We start from the raw sequence: 6,766 nt of genomic DNA, 5'->3' as shown, positions 1-6,766 counted from the left end.
TATCTAAAAATAAAGTATAAAAAAATTATTGGGAAAGTACAACATCGAGCGCTCTACCCCCATGCTGTTCTCTATATATGATATCATCTTCTATTTATCTAAAAATAAAATATTAAAAAATTAATTGTGAAAGTACAACAAAGAGCCTCTAATAAGATTAATATAATTAAAAAGGTATCTTCACTTTGGCATGCAAAGCGAGCGCTCTACCCCCATGTTGTCCTCTATATAGAATAGCATCTTGTATTTATCTAAAAATAAAATATTAAAAAATTAATTATAAAAGTATAACATTAAGATCAAATGATTAGAATATCAATAACATTGTAGATATTGTATAGGATTTAAAATATTTTTAAACTTAAAAAATTGTATGACTAGATCAAATAAAAATATATGGAGGTGTAGGGAATCGAACCCCATGCCTCTCGCATGCAAAGCGAGCGCTCTACCATATGAGCTACACCCCCATATTATTATTTATATAGAACATCATCTTCTATTTATCTAAACATAAAATATAAAAAAATTCATTGGGAATTTTTTAAATGAATTCCTCTACCCCCATGATGTCCTCTATATATGACATCATCTTCTATTTATCTAAAAATAAAATATTAAAAAATTGATTATGAAAATATAATATTGATATCAAATGATTAGAATATCAGTAAAATTATATTATTATATAGGATTTAAATATTTTTAAACTTAAAATATTATATGATTAGAATAAATTAACATATATACATGGAGGTACGAGAAATCAAGCGCTCTACCATATGAGCTACACCCACATGGTATCATTTATTTGTGACAACATCTTTTATTTATTTAAAAATAAAATATAAAAAATTCATTAGGGGTGGGGGGGGGGGGGGGGGAGGGGAGGGGAGGAGAGGTGAATTAGAGTAGCGAAAAACTTTTGACGATTAAAACTGCGTTCGTACGTTGAAATCCGATTCTGACATAAAAGTCGTTTCATGTAGATAATAACTTTGAAAGCCTACAGAAACGTATTTGAAGTAAAGTAAGGAAAGCAGTTTGTACTTAAGATAAATAGCATAAAGGAAATGCAAACCAAATTTTAGAGTGGTCGTGACCTACATCCACTTTCGGCTTCCTCCTCCGATGAGGTCATCGGTGTTTACTAGAGGCCTTCCTTCAATAGGCGAAGGCCAACCACCCTTTTATAGTTTCACTCCTTTTGACAGGCTTAGGAGACAACCATTACATAATTTTCTCTCCTATTTTGAAAGATCAAAACTTGAAAGAAAGGAGGGAGGAGAACTTCTAGCCTTACAACACTTTTGAGCTCTAAAAATCATAGCGTAAGATTGGATTTTTGGTGCCCTTTCATGCAGGAAAGGGTGGGGTGTATATAGGCCCCAAACTGGTTTGAATTTGGAGCTCAAAAATGTCATCTCCTAGATTTCCGGGGTCCTGGCAGTACTACCACCAGACTGGGAGGTACGACCGCTTGATAGAGCTCGGAGACCGAGCTCTGGCAGTGCCACCACTTGACTGGGGCGGTTCCACCGCCTAGTCTCGCTCGGAGAATAAGCTCCTGGGCGGTGCCCCTACCAGCCCTGGAGGTGCTACCGCCTGGTAGGAATTCTAGTCCGAATGGGTTGATCCATTCAGCCCAATTTGGGTCTGTTAAGAGCCCAATTCCCCCCCAGATTAAGTTAATGGGATCACCTCATATTCTTAACTTAATATACATGCTAACTATGATATTTAAGACATTAATACTGCAACTTGCTCTAGTGCGTTAATCGCTTCTTTTGGCGAGCTTCCGATGAACTTCTAGCGAACATCCAACGAACCCTTGACGATGCTCCGGTGGACTTCCGGCAAACTCCTGGACTTGCGACAATCCACTTGGCGAGTTCCGATGAGCTTCTTTAGCAAGCTCCTGGACTTCTCGGATTTATTCCCGTAGAACCTCCGACGACCGTCCGGACTTCCGTCGAACTCTCAAACCCCCAACGTGATCATGGTCTTGACTCCGGCGCAACTCCTGCTGTATTTCTTAATTCTATCGTAGTTAATCCTGCACACTTATCTCAACATATGGATTAGATAACAAATGACAATTGACTTCATCATCAAAATCCGAGATTCAACAATCTCCCCCTTTTTTATGATGACAATCAATTGATAACGGAGTTAACCTTAACTCCCCCTATCTATATGTCATACTTGAGATAAGTCATTCTTGAATTCAAAGCCTTTGAAGTCAAGAGACATATTGATAAGTTAAGATCATTTTACCTTATCAATACTCCCATCATGATTCCTATCATGATGTATTTCTCTGAAAATGATGTCAAGGCTTGACATCCATTTTCAGGTTTTACATTTCAAATGTGAAAGATAGCAATCGTAGCAATTCATCATATGGTAAGATATCAACATGTAAAACTGCGATGTAAGTTCTTGATATCTTAACATAATACAAACGTTTCAAGTGTTTAGCAATCATAGCATTTAATCACATGACAAGATATCAATTTGTAGAATTGTGATGTATGCTCTAGATATCTTAACATAGTGCAGATATGGCATAGTGCAAATATGGCAATCATAGCATTTCTATCACCAATTTATCATATATTTCGATGCACGCTTTTGATATCTCAACATAATTCAAATTTAAGTATGGCACTCATAGCATCAATTTATATAGCATTAAATTCAGATATGACACTCATAGTATCAATTCATATATTTCTCCCCCTTTGTCATCAACAAAAAGAATAACTATATAGGCAAATTTTAACTAGGTTTATGTCATTTTTCAACAATGAGTGATAGGATACCAATTATATAAACATCTCAAGGAAAACATGACATGGAGGTAACTTTCATTACTTCTTCCTCTTTATTTGTTATTATCTTTTTGCATGAAGGAGGAAAGCCATTTGTGAGCTTACTTGAATGAAGTTAAAATTGATAAGATATTAAAGCACGCTTTATTTTTACAAGAATCAAGATATGTGTGTGAATCAAATCTTTGCACGTAAAATTATTTCTCAAAAGATATAAGAAGGAATCGTCAAATCCATTTCAAGAGAATGAGAGATTGTTGATCTTTGCTTTGAAATGGGCGGCAGCTAAAGGGAAGAAATGGAGGTGGAGAAGTGTTGGAGCTGCTAGAAGGAGAGGGGAGTGAGTTGGGGTATGTTCCACCGCCGGCCCTAGCTCGATTTAAAAGGGGGCAAAGTTGCGGGTGGTGGCACCGCTTGCAACCCGTGACAGCCGACGGTGCTACCGCCAGCTGGGCGGTGCCACCGCCTACAGGCGGTGAGCACTTGTTTGGGGCCTGTATGGGCTGATTTGGTTGTTTTCGACTTGAGGAGAGTTTTCATTCGTGGAGCAATCAACTTTACTTTCGTAATTACGTAAGAGTTTCCATTTCAAGATGAGAAATTTCATACGTTCAAGATAGATCTTGTGACGCACATACTCTACTTTAAATGTCATACACAATTTTAGACATGTTCATGATTTATTATCCAAGTTGGTAAGCTTCATAAGTTTATGACAAACTTTGCTTGCAAGACGTAAGTTCATGATATAGTTGGATCCGAAGGTAAAGAAGAAATCAATTCGATGAGTTCAGAAATCCGGAGGGTATGTGAAGGGAGAATTATAAGTTTCAAAATCTGAGGGATCAAATAGGATTGTATTAGCTCACCGTCGGCCAGAGCGACGAAGAGGATTTGCTTCGATTTCGATCTCAATTTGCCACCTTCGCCGGAGTTCGCAATTGCTTCGTCTTGATATCCAAATCTTTATAAATAATAAAAAGAAATTTATGAGAAATATTAGACACTTCACGGAGCAGAATATAATTCTTTAAATAAAAAAAGTCATCTGTAAGAATAAAATGACTATATATATATATATATATATATATATATATATATATATATATATATATATATATATATATATATATGATCCAAAAAAAATTTCAGTATTTTTCGTCTTATGTCTCAGCTTTACAAAATTTTTACATAACACCCTTGGCTACTTGAAAATATTATTTTACTTCTATCTCATTACCTTGGCTTTGTCACTACTCCTATACACCCTGATAGAACATAAAGGTATCATAGTCATAGGTGCCCATTTTAACTATCCTTACAAGATCCTAAGACAGGATAGCCAACTGTCCTGATTGAACACAGAGGTATTATAGGCAACCAAGTGACATGGAGAAAGGTAATTGATAAGACGATGCGTAATAACCAATATAGATAGGATAATTATTTAGAAAATAATAAATACTGAGTAATATCCAAAAAGTTTTTGAGGCTTTATTGAAAATTTTCAAACTTATAGGTTTTTTTTAAAATTCACATATATATTATGATATCATACTTTTATTTTGTAAGAATAGAATATTAAAAAATTGAATCTGAAAGTACAATATTGAAAACTCCAATTGAGATTAATATAATTAAAAAGATATCTCCATTAATTGGTATAATGATTAGAATATCAATACCATATTATATAGGTATCGCCTCCGCCACTACCCTTACACCCTCATCGGACATCGAGGCTTCACAAGTGTGGGTGTCCACATCAATGTTAATCACCCTTGTAAGAGATGATCAATTGAGCCAGTTCACACATAGAGGGGCAAGCGATCGAGCAAGGGGTGATCGGTTGTGTTGCCAATGAATACGGATACCGAGAACCAAGGAAGAGCGGAGATAGACAATTAATGAGGGGATCAGTGATGATCGATATAAGTAGGATGATTATTTTGAAAATAACATGTACTATTTAAATTTTTTTCAAAGTTAAAGATGTTCGATGCAAAATTTTTAAACTTATATGGTTTTAAAAATTAACCTATATATATGACATCATCTTTTATTTTTATAAAAAAATATTAGAAAATTAATTGTGAAAGTGCTTGAGCCTCTAATTGAGATTAATATAATTAAAAAGATATCTCCATTAAATTGTTATAATGATTAAAATATCTATAACATTATAGATATTATATAGGTTTTAAAATATTAAATATGATAAGTTCAAATTAATATTTGATCTCATAATACCTAGAGGAGGTGCGGGGAATCAAACCCTATGCCTCTCGTATGCAAAGCGAGAGGTCTACCCTCATACTATCCTCTATATATGATATCATCTTCTATTTATCTAAAAATAAAATGTTAAAAAATTGATTGCGAAAGAACAACATAGAGCCTCTAACTGAGATTAATATAATTAAAAAAGTATCTCTATTTTGGCATGCAAAGCAAGGTCTACCCCCATGCTATCCTCTATATATGATATCATCTTCTATTTATTTAAAAATAAAATATTAAAAAATTGATTATGAAAGTACAATATTGAGATCAAATGATTAGAATATCAATAACATTATAGATATTGTATAGGATTTAAATTATTTTTAAACTTAAAATATTTTATGATTAGATCAAATTAACATACTTGGAAGTATAGGGAATCGAGTGCTCTACCATATGAGCTACACACCCACATTGTCATTCATGTACGACATTATCTTTCATTTATCTAAAAATAAAATATAAAAAAAATCATTGGGAAAGTACAACATTGAGATCAAATGATTAGAATATCAGTAACATTGTAGATATTATATATGATTTAAAATATTTTTAAAATTAAAATATTGAATAATTAGATCAAATTAAAATGTTAAAAAATTGATTGTGAAAGAACAACATGGAGCCTCTAACTGAGATTAATATAATTAAAAAAGTATCTCCACTTTGGCATGCAAAGCAAGGTCTACCCCCATGCTGTCCTCTATATATGATATCATCTTCTATTTATCTAAAAATAAAATATTAAAAAATTGATTGTGAAAGTACAATATTGATATCAAATGATTAGAATATCAATAACATTGTAGATATTGTATAGGATTTAAAATATTTTTAAACTTAAAATATTTTATGATTAGATCAAATTAACATACTTGGAAGTATAGGGAATCGAGTGCTCTACCATATGAGCTACACACCCACATTGTCATTTATATATGACATTATCTTTCATTTATCTAAAAATAAAATATAAAAAAAATTCATTGGGAAAGTACAACATTGAGATCAAATGATTAGAATATCAGTAACATTGTAGATATTATATATGATTTAAAATATTTTTAAAATTAAAATATTGAATAATTAGATCAAATTAAAATGTTAAAAAATTGATTGTGAAAGAACAACATGGAGCCTCTAACTGAGATTAATATAATTAAAAAAGTATCTCCACTTTGGCATGCAAAGCAAGGTCTACCCCCATTCTATCCTCTATATATGATATCATCTTCTATTTATCTAAAAATAAAATATTAAAAATTGATTGTGAAAGTACAATATTGAGATCAAATGATTAGAATATCACTAACATTGTAGATATTGTATAGGATTTAAAATATTTTTAAACTTAAAATATTTTATGATTAGATCAAATTAACATACTTGGAAGTATAGGGAATCGAGTGCTCTACCATATGAGCTACACACCCACATTGTCATTCATGTATGACATTATCTTTCATTTATCTAAAAATAAAATATAAAAAAATTCATTAGGAAAGTACAACATTGAGATCAAATGATTAGAATATCAGTAACATTATAGATATTATATATGATTTAAAATATTTTTAAAATTAAAATATTGAATAATTAGATCAAATTAACATATATATATAATGTTGCGAAGAATCAAACCCCGTGCC

General features: G+C 32.2%; 1 non-coding gene across 1 annotated transcript; it reads right to left on the bottom strand.

Moving 5' to 3' along the window:
- Positions 1-397: 397 nt before the first annotated feature.
- Positions 398-470, bottom strand: TRNAA-CGC (transfer RNA alanine (anticodon CGC)). Its single transcript has one exon. It is a non-coding gene; the product is annotated as a tRNA-Ala (tRNA).
- Positions 471-6,766: the final 6,296 nt, after the last annotated feature.

This window comes from Musa acuminata, chromosome BXJ2-1, assembly GCF_036884655.1.
Source record: "Musa acuminata AAA Group cultivar baxijiao chromosome BXJ2-1, Cavendish_Baxijiao_AAA, whole genome shotgun sequence".
Taxonomy (NCBI): Eukaryota; Viridiplantae; Streptophyta; class Magnoliopsida; order Zingiberales; family Musaceae; genus Musa; species Musa acuminata.
This window is presented reverse-complemented; position numbering and strand designations above follow the sequence as displayed.